Source organism: Polistes canadensis, unplaced genomic scaffold (assembly GCF_001313835.1).
Source record: "Polistes canadensis isolate GaletaPanama2010 unplaced genomic scaffold, ASM131383v1 scaffold_101, whole genome shotgun sequence".
NCBI lineage: Eukaryota > Metazoa > Arthropoda > Insecta > Hymenoptera > Vespidae > Polistes > Polistes canadensis.
The window spans coordinates 254,437-254,686 of NW_014569648.1; positions in this window are offsets into that span (position 1 = coordinate 254,437).

Sequence of the window (250 nt, forward strand, 5' to 3'; positions counted from 1 at the left end):
ATAAAGACATTTTTACAAAAATTTATTTAAGCGGCTAAGGACTCTACAATTTATTTAGATTTGACTTTTTGATTATGCAAGAAAATTGTTAAATTTAATTTTTTAATATTTAAAAATTTTAAAAGAAAACAATAGATATATATAAACAACCTCGGACGACTCCTTTCATTAAGTTGGCTGTTCTAATAAAAGAACTGGGCTTTGAGCCACCACTTAACTGCTAGAATCTATCCGTCGCGAATGGGTTTGT